Here is a 12,708-nt window from a genome sequence, read left to right on the forward strand (position 1 = left end):
CTATCTAAAATAATAACATCATTAAAACTATACTAAATAGTAAAAATAAGACTACTTAAATGGTGGTAACAATGGCATCTGGAGTTGGAATTATTCTATTTTGTTTCCCTTGGCTTATTCAGTACATCTATGTCATGAACTTCTGGACATGACTTTAGGTAAATTTATTTTCATTGTGTTGGAATTTATATTTGAAGTTTTTGCTTCAAAGTTAATGCATACTTTGTTAATAAGAGCTTAATTTATGAAAAACAATAAACATAGTTTGTTTAATTTGTTTATAGATGTTGTAACTCCAAATTCACTTTAGACTATTTGATTATAAATTTGTGGATTTGTTATTAATGTTCATGGATAATTATCATTTGATCAGGTTGGGTGATTCAAGGGTACCACCCTCTCGAGTCCATCATTTCACATAGGAAAAATAAAATAGAGTTTTTTGCATGGATACCCTTCTAAATATAGGATTTTGCGTGAATACCATTCCAAAATTGATATTTGCATGTATACCCTCGTAAAACTCTGTTAATTATACAAATATCCTTAATATAACGGTTGTTGGTGTTAAAAAAATTATATTTATATTTGTTGCTGGTGGTCCAAACCGAGAACGATTGGCACAGCGGTGTGAACGGGGTTCCGTTTGGGTTGCCTTGGTTGGTGTTGATTGCGCTCCACTTTCCACCGGGAAACCTGCAAGCAAGCCTCGCACCACCACTGGGGTAGTGGGGGCCCTCCGACGATCAAGTCAGAGGAGATTGGAGGAGAAGGAAAGATAATAGTAGCAAGTAGGAGAATGCTCTGGAAGTTCTTGCTTACCCTCCCCCTTCTCCCTCCAGCCGCATATATACCAGGCTGGGGGGCCCTTTTGGGGGGTTGGTCATCGTGTAGCATGATGGAGCTGCCACTGACATGGCCGTTACAGGGCGTCGTGGGGCAGCGCTGGGTACGGCCATGACAGGGCGTAGTGGAGCTCCGCTTTGTACGGCTGTTACAGGGGATCGTGGAGCAGCGCCGGATACGACCGTTGCAGGGAGTAGTGGAGCAGAGGGCCGCGGCGTGCCTCTGGGAAATAGCCTGTCGTTGTCGAGAGATGTCCGACTCGGGGTCGGGCTGCGGAGACGAAGATGTCCGACTCGGGGTCGGATTGCTGGATCAAGGGGCAGCCGACTCGGGGTCGGGCTGCGGAGACGAAGATGTCCGACTCGGGGTCGGATTGCTGGATCAAGGGGCTGCCGTAGTCTTCCTGGGCGCGCGTGCCGGTCACGTGGGGCATGGTGGCTAAGTCCCTCCGTAACAGTAGCCCCCCACTTCCGAGCCTGGAACCAGAAGGGGAACGGGTGAAGGGAGTGATGCTTCGTGATTGCCACCATCCCTCGGAGAGGCGCGCGCGCTTCGAGCTCCCCGCCTTCTTTATGGCGTATGGCGATTGTTGCTGACCTGGCAGTCTGAGGATTTCGGCGGACATCCCACCTTAATGGCGTCGATTCGCCTTTGGGGCGCGAGCGACCCTTCGGCAGCCAGGCGTCCGAGGGTTAGGCCTCAGGAACTTCTTCCGGCGCTAAGCCAGGCATCCGAGGGTTAGGCCTCAGGAACTTCTTCCGGCGCTAAGCCAGGCATCCGAGGGTTAGGCCTCAGGAACTTCTTCCGGCGCTAAGCCAGGCATCCGAGGGTTAGGCCTCAGGAACTCCTTCCGGCGCTAAGCCAGGCATCCGAGGGCTAGGCCTCAGGAACTCCTTCCGGCGCTAAGCCAGGCATCCGAGGGCTAGGCCTCAGGAACTCCTTCCGGCGCTAAGCCAGGCATCCGAGGGCTAGGCCTCAGGAAATTCCGCTCGTTGGTCGGCCAAGGCTGGCGCAAGCCGAGGCGACCGGTCGGGGCTTCAGGCTAGTCTGCTCCCGGGATGATCATCGGGTTAGCCTGGCATCCGAGGGCCGAGCCTCGGGAGATTCCGCTCGTTGGTCGGCCAAGGCTGGCGCAAGCCGAGGCGACCGGTCGGGGCTTCAGGCTAGTCTGCTCCCGGGATGATCATCGGGTTAGCCTGGCATCCGAGGGCTAGGCCTCAGGAAATTCCGCTCGTTGGTCGGCCAAGGCTGGCGCAAGCCGAGGCGACCGGTCGGGGCTTCAGGCTAGTCTGCTCCCGGGATGATCATCGGGTTAGCCTGGCATCCGAGGGCCGAGCCTCGGGAGATTCCGCTCGTTGGTCGGCCAAGGCTGGTGCAAGCCGAGGCGACCGGTCGGGGCTTCAGGCTAGTCTGCTCCCGGGATGATCATCGGGTTAGCCTGGCATCCGAGGGCCGAGCCTCGGAAAATTCCGCTCGTTGGTCGGCCAAGGCTGGCGCAAGCCGAGGCGACCGGTCGGGGCTTCAGGCTAGTCTGCTCCCGGGATGATCATCGGGTTAGCCTGGCATCCGAGGGCCGAGCCTCGGGAGATTCCGCTCGTTGGTCGGCCAAGGCTGGCGCAAGCCGAGGCGACCGGTCGGGGCTTCAGGCTAGTCTGCTCCCGGGATGATCATCGGGTTAGCCTGGCATCCGAGGGCCGAGCCTCGGGAAATTCCGCTCGTTGGTCGGCCAAGGCTGGCGCAAGCCGAGGCGACCGGTCGGGGCTTCAGGCTAGTCTGCTCCCGGGATGATCATCGGGTTAGCCTGGCATCCGAGGGCCGAGCCTCGGGAGATTCCGCTCGTTGGTCGGCCAAGGCTGGCGCAAGCCGAGGCGACCGGTCGGGGCTTCAGGCTAGTCTGCTCCCGGGATGATCATCGGGTTAGCCTGGCATCTGAGGGTTGTCAGGCCTCAGGAAATTCCGCTCGTTGGTCGGCCAAGGCTGGCGCAAGCCGAGGCGACCGGTCGGGGCTTCAGGCTAGTCTGCTCTCGGGATGATCATCGGGTTAGCCTGGCATCCGAGGGCCGAGCCTCGGAAAATTCCGCTCGTTGGTCGGCCAAGGCTGGCGCAAGCCGAGGCGACCGGTCGGGGCTTCAGGCTAGTCTGCTCCCGGGATGATCATCGGGTTAGCCTGGCATCCGAGGGCCGAGCCTCGGAAGATTCTGCTCGTTGGTCGGCCAAGGCTGGCGCAAGCCGAGGCGACCGGTCGGGGCTTCAGGCTAGTCTGCTCCCGGGATGATCATCGGGTTAGCCTGGCATCCGAGGGCCGAGCCTCGGGAAATTCCGCTCGTTGGTCGGCCAAGGCTGGCGCAAGCCGAGGCGACCGGTCGGGGCTTCAGGCTAGTCTGCTCCCGGGATGATCATCGGGTTAGCCTGGCATCCGAGGGCCGAGCCTCGGGAGATTCCGCTCGTTGGTCGGCCAAGGCTGGCGCAAGCCGAGGCGACCGGTCGGGGCTTCAGGCTAGTCTGCTCCCGGGATGATCGTCGGGTTAGCCTGGCATCCGAGGGCCGAGCCTCGGGAAATTCCGCTCGTTGGTCGGCCAAGGCTGGCGCAAGCCGAGGCGACCGGTCGGGGCTTCAGGCTAGTCTGCTCCCGGGATGATCATCGGGTTAGCCTGGCATCCGAGGGCCGAGCCTCGGGAAATTCCGCTCGCTGGTCGTGCGCCTGTCGCTTGCCGCCCGACGGGATTTCTCCATGGCCAGCTGCGATCGTGTTTCTCCTCCTCTCCAAGCGTCGCCTGGGGAACACCAGATGGGCATTAAATGCTAATTGAGGGGTTACCTGGGAAATCGGATCGCCAGTTGCTGCTTGCGAGGAGTGTCAGTTAAGCGGCCGCGATACGCGCGTTCTTCGAGGCGGATGCGGTCTGGGCGCGAGCGGAGATATGTGGACCTAGGGGTACAGGCCACCCGGAGTGTCCTGCACAAAGAATGCGATTAAGGAGAATAACGCTTAGGAAATCGCGGGAAGATACGCCTCGAGAGCCGGATCGGCTCCGGATTCAATGCGCCCGCATTTATTGGAGCCACCCGCAGCGGAACGACCGGGGGGCCGCAGTTTGGCTATAAATATAGGTGCAGGTGCGATGAAGCCTGCCAAGCCGGAGCTGTTCAGGTTGCCATGGATCGTGGGCCTCCTCTCCGGCGCATGGTTGAGAGACCCCTACCGAAGGAACGGGAGACGCGCCCTTCGCGACTTCCGCCAACTAGCCGTTTCATCTGGGATCAACAAGGAGGTTCTCCCCGGCGGAACTCCGCTCTAGGCGTTTCATCCGGAATCACGTCTCCCCTCCTTGAAGTTCGGCCTCCCGATTGAGCTCCGCACCAGGCGCTTGATCCGGGACCGCGCCTCCATATGCTCTTCTCCCATGTATTCCTTCTCTCCCCTAATACTGGGGAGGACCGGAATATCCCTTGGAGGTGGCGTTCCCCTGGAGGCAGCGGGAGCTTCGTCTGCGGCGGCTCCTCGTCTTTTTCGTGCGGCGTGGATGGCGCCTCTGGGTAGGAGCAGTGTGGACTTCTCCTTCGTCCAGTTCTTCTTCATCCGCGCCGGCTCTTCGTCTTCTTCGTGAGACGCCGATGGCGCCTCCGGTTGGAAGCACCCACTTCCGGCGGGATTGCAGCCGCTTCGGATGGAGGTTTCGAGATCCCAGGTCTTCAGCTCGTCGGAGTCTCCACCGCTTTTTTACTTTCTTTACACCCTAATTCCCCTCTGGGAATTCCTTGTAATCACACGAGCACGCCATTGTAACCAGAAATTATTGAAATGAAAAGTGTTATACATTTTTGAACTGTCTTTCTGGCATTGTCGTTCTACTGGTAATACATCCGCTGGTTAGCGGAATTCCAGCTCCTTGGAATTTCTCGACCATCTAGGGCCTCCAACTGGTAGGAGCCAGGTCGGTTTACCCAGCGAACCCTATACGGGCCTTCCCAATTTGGCGCTAGCTTCCCACCTTCCGCAGGTTGAGATGCTTTAGCTCGCCTTAGCACCAGGTCTCCGATTCTGAAAAGCTTCGGTCGGACCTTGGAGTTGTAATATCGGGCCACCCTCCGCTGATACATCGCCATCCGAACCTGCGCCATTTCCCTCGCTTCTTCCAAGAGATCCAGGTTCCCTCGGAGTTGCTCCGAATTGGCCTCGGGTCGGTGCGCGACCACCCGAGGTGAGGGGAGTCCGAGCTCCACGGGGACAACGGCTTCCGTGCCATAGGTTAGGCTGAAAGGCGTCTCCCCGGTAGGGGTCCGATGCGTGGTCCGATACGCCCAAAGGACATTCTCGAGTTCTTCGACCCAAGCTTGCCCCGTCCGACCGATTCGCGCTTTGATTCCTTGGAGGATTGTCCGATTTGTGACCTCGGCCTCGCCGTTGGTTTGGGGATGCGACACAGATGTGAACCGATGCTCGATCCCGAAGTCCTCGCAGAAGTCACGAAAATGCTTGTTGTCGAACTGTCGGCCATTATCCGAGATGAGGACCCGAGGTACCCCAAATCGGACAATGATGTTCTTCTTCACGAACTTCCGGACTTGCGCCTCCGTGATAGTGGCCAGCGGCTCTGCCTCCACCCACTTGGTGAAGTAGTCGATTGCAACAATCAAAAATTTCCGCTGAGCTGAAGCGACGGGGAATGGTCCGAGGATATCCATTCCCCATTGGGCGAAGGGCCAAGGTGCAGTGATTGGTGCCAAGGGGACAGAAGGGACTCTCTGGACGTTGGCGTGGCGCTGGCAGGCGTCGCATTTCCGTACATGATCCTTTGAGTCCTCCAACAAGGTAGGCCAATAATAGCCTTGCCTCATGATCTTGTGCGCCAAGGACCTAGCCCCCAAGTGTGATCCGCAAACGCCTTCGTGGACTTCGCCGAGGACGTAGGTCGCTTCCGAGGGGCGGAGGCACTTTAAGAGGGGGGCGGTGAACGAGGTCCGATACAGCCTCCCTTCATAGAGTACGTAGTGGGCGGACTTCATAACAAGTCGCCGAGCTTGATCTTCGTCTTCAGGGAGGATCCCTTCGGCGAGGTAGGCGACAAGCGGGTCCATCCAAGACGGCTCCGGATCAATCGCCATCACCGCTCCAGCCTCGCCGATGCTCGGGGCATCCAGGGTCTCCAGGTAGATCGCCCTCGACAAGTTGTGCGCGTCTGCGCTCACTAAGCGGGACAACCTGTCGGCCCTGGCATTTTCACTTCTTGGGACCTGCTGGATGTCGACACTGCCGAGGTCGGGAATGAGTGCTTGCACCTTCCGGACGTAATTCTGCATGGTCGGGTTCCGGGCTTCGAACTCCCCACGGACCTGCCCGACCACCAGCTGGGAGTCGGTGAAGACCTTCAGGCGCCGGATGCCGAGCTCCTTGGTGAGTTTGAGTCCCGTGACTAGGGCCTCGTACTCCGCCTCGTTGTTGGTCACTGGAAATTCGAACCTCAAGGCATACTCGGCTATCACTCCATCTGGACTGATAAGGACCAGCCCGGCCCCTCCACCTTCGGGGTTCGACGACCCATCGATGTGAAGCGTCCAAATCGGGAGGTCGAGGCTGGGTGTTTCCGGCGACCTAGGTTCCGCCTCCTGCACCGTGCACTCAGCGAGGAAATCCGCGAGCGCCTGGGCCTTGATGGCGGGTCGGGGCTGGTAGCGGATGTCGAACTCACCAAGTTCTATTGCCCACTTCACCAGCCGTCCCGCATTCTCTGGATTGCTGAGGATCTGCCGCAGCGGTTGATCGGTCAAGAGGGTGACAGAATGGGCCTGGAAATAGGGGCGAAGCCTCCTGGTCGCGGTCAGCAGCGCGAAGGCGATCTTTTCAGCCTTCGTATACCGCGTCTCGGCATCCCGTAGGACCCGGCTGATGTAGTACACAGGCTTCTGGAGCTTTGCCTCTTTCCGAACCAGTACCGCACTGACTGCAGTTGGGGAGACCGCCAGATAGAGGTAGAGCATCTCCCCTTCTTGCAGCTTGGACAGCAGGGGAGGAGACGCCAAGTATTCCTTGAGCTGGTCGAATGCTGCTTGACATTCGGCCGTCCAGAGGAAGTCTTTCGGGCGTTTCAACACCTTGAAGAAAGGTTGGCAGCGTTCGGCCGATTTTGCCACAAATCGTCCGAGCGCGGCGACCCTCCCAGCGAGCTCCTGAACCTCCTTCACTTTGGTCGGAGGGGACATATCTTGGATGGCCTTGATTTTGTCCGGGTTGGCTTCGATCCCCCGCTGGTTGACAATGAAACCGAGGAACCTCCCGGCCGAAGCGCCAAAGGCGCACTTCGCTGGGTTCAGCTTCATGTGAAACTTCCGCAAGGTGGCGAAAGTCTCCTTCAGATCCGCGATGTGCTGGTCTGCATGGCGGCTCTTCACCAGCATATCGTCCACGTACACCTCCATGTTCCGGCCGATTTGCTCTTTGAAGATTTTGTTGACGAGGCGCTGGTAAGTGGCGCCAGCATTCTTCAGACCGAAAGGCATTACCTTATAACAGTACAGCCCCCGGTCTGTTATAAGGCAGTTTTCTCCTCGTCCTGTGGAGCCATCATTATCTGGTTGTAGCCGGAGAAGGCGTCCATGAAAGACAGCAGCTGATATCCGGAAGTCGCGTCGACCAATTGGTCTATCCGCGGAAGCGGAAAGCTATCCTTGGGGCATGCCTTGTTCAGGTCGGTGTAGTCGACGCACATCCTCCACTTTCCGCTCGCCTTCCGGACAAGTACGACATTTGCCAGCCATTCGGGGTAGCTGACCTCCCTTATGAATCCTGCCTCCAAGAGTTTGTCTACCTCCTGGTCGACCACTCGGATCCGATCCGGGGCACAGTGTCTCTTCTTCTGTTTTACCGGTCGGTGGGTCGGGTCGACGTTGAGGGCGTGAGAAATGACCTCCGGGTCGATCCCAGGTACATCGGCCGCCGACCAGGCAAACACATCGACATTGGCTCGGAGGAATTCCACCAACCGGGCCCGAGCTCCCAGGTCGAGATTGGCGCCGACCCGGATCGTCCTGTCCGGGCGACCTTCCTCGAGGGGAACTTAGATCAAACCCTCGGCCGGCTCCTCGTGCCGCAAGGCCACCTCGTCTCTGGCGTCGAGGGACTCGACGCTTAAGGCTTCTACGGGCTTCTTTCCTTTGAGAGTTGCTAGGAAACATTGCCTTGCGGTCGGTTGGTCACCTCGGACCTCTCCAATCCCGGCCGCCGTGGGGAACCGCATGAGCAAGTGGTACGTAGAGACCACCGCGCGAAGGGCGTTCAGTCCGGGTCGTCCGAGGATAGCGTTGTAGGCCGAGGGAATACGGACGACCAAGAACCCGAGCCGCACCGTGGCTTCTGCGGGTGCAACGCCCGCAGTCACAGGCAGCTCAACGACACCTTCGGCCGAGATAGCGTCACCAGTGAATCCTATGAGGGGGGTGGATGTTTTGTGCAACAATTGTCTGGACAAGCTCATCTTTTGGAAGGCCTCGTAAAACAAAATATCAGCTGAGCTTCCACTATCCACAAGAACACGCCTTACATCATAGTTTGCCATAGTGAGGGAGATCACCATGGCGTCATCGTGGGGGGTCTGAACCCCCTTTACATCTTCATCACAAAAAGTGATTACATTACCGACCCTCTGCCTCTTCGCGACGGCTGTCCCTGACGCTTCAGTCGAGCCCCCTGCGTTCCTCTCGGGCCGGGGGCAGCCCCCAGTGATAGTGTGGATCACGCCCGCGACGGGTCGATTCTGCTCCCGAGGCTCCTGAGGGGCCGGGTCGGCCGGACGCGGGTCTGCGGGGGGACGTCGGTCGTTCACATATCGACCGAGACGCCCTCGACGGATGAGAGCCTCGATCTCGTCCCGAAGCTGGAAGCAGTCTTCGGTGTCGTGGCCGTGGTCCCGGTGGTACTCACAGTACGCCCGAGAGGGCCTCCTCTCAGGAATCTTCTTCATCTGTCTCGGGACCGGGAGGTCCTCCCGCCCCTTGATTTCCATGAGGACCTGGGCCCGGGGAGTCAGGAGAGGAGTGTACCGGTTGAAACGTCGGGGCGGAGAACGAGGGCGTAGGGCGCCGTGGTTCCTCGCCGGCGACAGGCTCCTGCGCCGACGTTGAGGCGTCGGGCTCCTCCTCTGGCGTGCCTCTTTTCGCCTTTTCTTTCCGAGCTTTGGAGGGATCTCGGCGGCCTCCTTGCTCCGGTGGGCGGCCGCCTCCTCGGCGTCCGCATACTGGTTCGCCCGGGACAACAACTCCGGGAAGCTCCGCGGCAGGCGTTTGTCCAGGGAGAAGGTGAGTCTGCCCTTTCGGAAGCCACGCTTCAGGGCTGAAAGAGCCACTTCCTGGCTCAGGTTCCGGACTTCCAGCGTAGCCTTGTTGAAGCGGGTAAGATAATCCCGCAAACTTTCTCCCTCGTTTTGCCGGACATCAAAGAGGGAGTCGGAGACCAGTCGCCGCCGGCTACTGACGGCGAAATGGGTGATGAAGAGGCGAGTAAACTGGTCGAAGGACTGGATTGAGTTAGCCTCCAAGCCGGCGAACCACGCCCTTGCCGGGCCACGGAGGGTCGCCGGGAAGGCCTTGCAGAGGAGAGGATCTGATGCTCCGTGGAGGAGCATAAGGGTCCTGAAACTCTCGACGTGATCCCGCGGGTCCGCCGCCCCGTCATAGGGCTCGATCGCCGGCATTTTAAACCCCGGCGGATTCGGGGTCCGCAGGATCCTCGAGGCAAGCGCCGGCTGGGAGGAGATCTCCAAGTCGGCGAAGGGATCTTTGGAGTGGCCCTTCAGGACCTGGAGTTGTCGGTGGAGATCGTCCACCCGCCGGTCCAGGGAGCGCGACCGATGGGTGGGAGACAAGGTGCACCGAGAGGGGGACCGACTGGAGCGCGGGTTCCTTGAGGACTGGGGGGTCTGGGAACGCGCCCGGGCCCGCCTCTCGTACCCCGCGCAGCTCCGATGGGAAGGTCCCGGCAGAATGGACCGTGCTCGAGAATCTTCCTCGCGCCGGCGCTCCTCCCCATGGGAGAGGAAGGAGCGCGGGTTGAGGAGGACAGGTGAGCGCTCAGGGAGCAGCGGCTCCTGGGCCCGCTGCGGCGCCCGAGACATCACACCCTGCAGGTTCTGCACTGCCTCCGCGAGGGTGCGAACCTGCTGGGCTAACTGGTCGAACTGAGCGGCTTCGACCATCTGAATGGGGGGTGGAACGGTGGAGTGTTGCTGAGAATGTGTTGGAGACGCAGCGGCCTCCCGGCCGGAGGCGCGAGAGGCCCCGTGACCGGAGGCATTGGAAGCTCCACGACCACCTCGCCGTGCCATTACGATCGCTCTGAGATTCGTCCCTTCCTCTAGCGCCAACTGTTGCTGGTGGTCCAAACCGAGAACGATTGGCACAGCGGTGTGAACGGGGTTCCGTTTGGGTTGCCTTGGTTGGTGTTGATTGCGCTCCACTTTCCACCGGGGAACCTGCAAGCAAGCCTCGCACCACCACTGGGGTAGTGGGGGCCCTCCGACGATCAAGTCAGAGGAGATTGGAGGAGAAGGAAAGATAATAGTAGCAAGTAGGAGAATGCTCTGGAAGTTCTTGCTTACCCTCCCCCTTCTCCCCCCAGCCGCATATATACCAGGCTGGGGGGCCCTTTTGGGGGGTTGGTCATCGTGTAGCACGATGGAGCTGCCACTGACATGGCCGTTACAGGGCGTCGTGGGGCAGCGCTGGGTACGGCCATGACAGGGCGTAGTGGAGCTCCGCTTTGTACGGCTGTTACAGGGGATCGTGGAGCAGCGCCGGATACGACCGTTGCAGGGAGTAGTGGAGCAGAGGGCCGCGGCGTGCCTCTGGGAAATAGCCTGTCGTTGTCGAGAGATGTCCGACTCGGGGTCGGGCTGCGGAGACGAAGATGTCCGACTCGGGGTCGGATTGCTGGATCAAGGGGCAGCCGACTCGGGGTCGGGCTGCGGAGACGAAGATGTCCGACTCGGGGTCGGATTGCTGGATCAAGGGGCTGCCGTAGTCTTCCTGGGCGCGCGTGCCGGTCACGTGGGGCATGGTGGCTAAGTCCCTCCGTAACAATATTAATTAAAAATAAAATTAAAATTTGAAATGACGTTATTAGCCTCATCCTTCTCACACCCCCCACCTCCCCTCCCCGCCCCCCGACGCCTAGCTTCCCCCCCGCCCCGACCCTGCACAACCGCGGCGCCCGGCTTCTTACACCCACCCACCGCCCCCTGGACGGCGTGCGGCTTCCCCCCCCCCCCCCCCCCCCCCCCGGCGGCTTCCCGCCCACCCGCCCGCCCCCAGCGTATCGGGATCACGATCGCGATGGCGAGGGCCATGGGGAGCGAGATCAAGATCCCACAGGCCATGGTGAGCGAGGTTGGCCCGATAACGCGATGCAGCTCGCTCGCGATCTCCTTCCTCCCTGTTCTCCTTCCTCATTGGCTGGCATTTCCCATCCCTTTAGAGAATAATAAGGCCATGGGAGCAAGCTAACAAGCTCCTAAGAAACCCATATCTCCTTCCTGTCTGCCTTGAAAACCCACCATAAATTCACTTAAAAATGACCAATAGTACCACCACCCGCACACAAAAAAAAGAAGCGACTCTCTTGCTTGTTATCACAAAGCAAACTCATTTCTCTGAGCTTTTGCTGGATTTTAGGTGGCTTTGTGCAGCCTTTATCCTGATTTTGTTTCTCTTTTTCTGTTTGCATTACCACCAACTCGATCAGTGCTGTTAAAGCCACCTACTTAGCATCATTTCTGGTCCTTAGACAAGCCACCTTCTTTCCAACTCAAACCAGCAGCCCTCTCTCTCTCTCTCTCTCTCTCTCTCTCTCTCTCTCTTCTGGGCCCAAGAGATTCTGAAGCAGAGCACAGCTGTGTGGAGCTCCTCTCTTCTTCTTCTGGCACAAGAACAGCTGTCTTCTGAAGCCGAGCACGGGGGCGGTGGGGCGGGGCGGTGGGGGTGGGGGTGGGGAGGGAAGAATAAGGGTAATAACGTCATTTTAAATTTTTATTTTATTTTTAATTAATATAAATGTGATTTTTTTAATACTGTTAGAACAACCGTTATATTAGGGATATTTGTATAATAACAGAATTTTACGAGGGTATACATGCAAATATCAATTTTGAAAGGATATTCACGCAAAATTCGATATTGAGAAGGGTATCCATGCAAAATTCGATATTGAGGGTATACATGCAAATATCAATTTTGAAAGGTTATATTAGGAGATATTTTTAAGGATAAAATGTTTGGACTTTAGCCTTAGCCCTTTGGCAAAAGGCCCAAAATGCATCATTTAAATATAAGTTACAACATAACAAGAGGAGAGAGAGGAAGGGGGGAGAGAGACTCATGTCGTAGGCACTATAAAAAGGTGGTGGTATCAGTGTCGACACCATAAGCCCAATATTGGGCTTAAAACCCCCCTCTATTCCTAATTATTACAAACAAAGCCTGAAGACCCTCTAGAATCCTAGATAGTCATCAAAAACAACAATAAAAAAAATTAAAAATTGGTGTCCCTGTGAATCACTGGGATGCCAACCTGTTCAAGTGTTGGGTACATACCATCCAGAATTGGTCCCTGACCCATACAGGGTCTGGGACAGGGATTTAAAACTTTGATGGATTATCAGAATGCCTCATGATGTGATAATTCATTGATTGCTCGTGACGTGATAATTCATTTATATATTGGTTATAGTAATTAACAATGTAATGTGATTGCCATGCTATTCTACAAATTATGGAAAGATATGCCACATAGTTCTATGTCATATTTTTGAATAAATTAAAGCACACTGGATGCCTAAAGGCATATTTTTTCCTAGGAGATTAGTCAGCTGTCTT

The 12,708-nt window shown here is 57.3% G+C and overlaps 1 protein-coding gene across 4 annotated transcripts in view; it reads left to right on the plus strand.

Moving 5' to 3' along the window:
• RGD3 (ROOT GROWTH DEFECTIVE 3) overlaps positions 1-12,708 on the plus strand; it is a 64,321-nt gene that overhangs the window by 18,979 nt on the left and 32,634 nt on the right. The window lies entirely within an intron of this gene.

This window comes from Phoenix dactylifera, chromosome 11, assembly GCF_051530095.1.
Source record: "Phoenix dactylifera cultivar Ajwa chromosome 11, Ajwa_hap1_PhDact_Kaust_v1.1, whole genome shotgun sequence".
Lineage (NCBI taxonomy): Eukaryota > Viridiplantae > Streptophyta > Magnoliopsida > Arecales > Arecaceae > Phoenix > Phoenix dactylifera.